We start from the raw sequence: 239 nt of genomic DNA, 5'->3' as shown, positions 1-239 counted from the left end.
CTGTTTTTGCAACGAATGTAACCGCCTATTCTCTATGCTATAAATACAAGGCATTGTTCAGAAACGCATAGCATTGCATTCTATTGTATAGGGTTGTTTAGAGAGCATTTTGCATACGTATTTTACTATGTTTTTGCAAGAGATTTGCATGCGTGAGAAGAGAGATTATGGTGGTTTAATTGTTGTTATATGCTTACTGTTTTTGCATAATTTTGTATCCATTCTTATCTTGCTCACAT

This window comes from Lupinus angustifolius, chromosome LG06, assembly GCF_001865875.1.
Source record: "Lupinus angustifolius cultivar Tanjil chromosome LG06, LupAngTanjil_v1.0, whole genome shotgun sequence".
Lineage (NCBI taxonomy): Eukaryota > Viridiplantae > Streptophyta > Magnoliopsida > Fabales > Fabaceae > Lupinus > Lupinus angustifolius.
Note: the sequence above shows the minus strand (reverse complement) of the source record.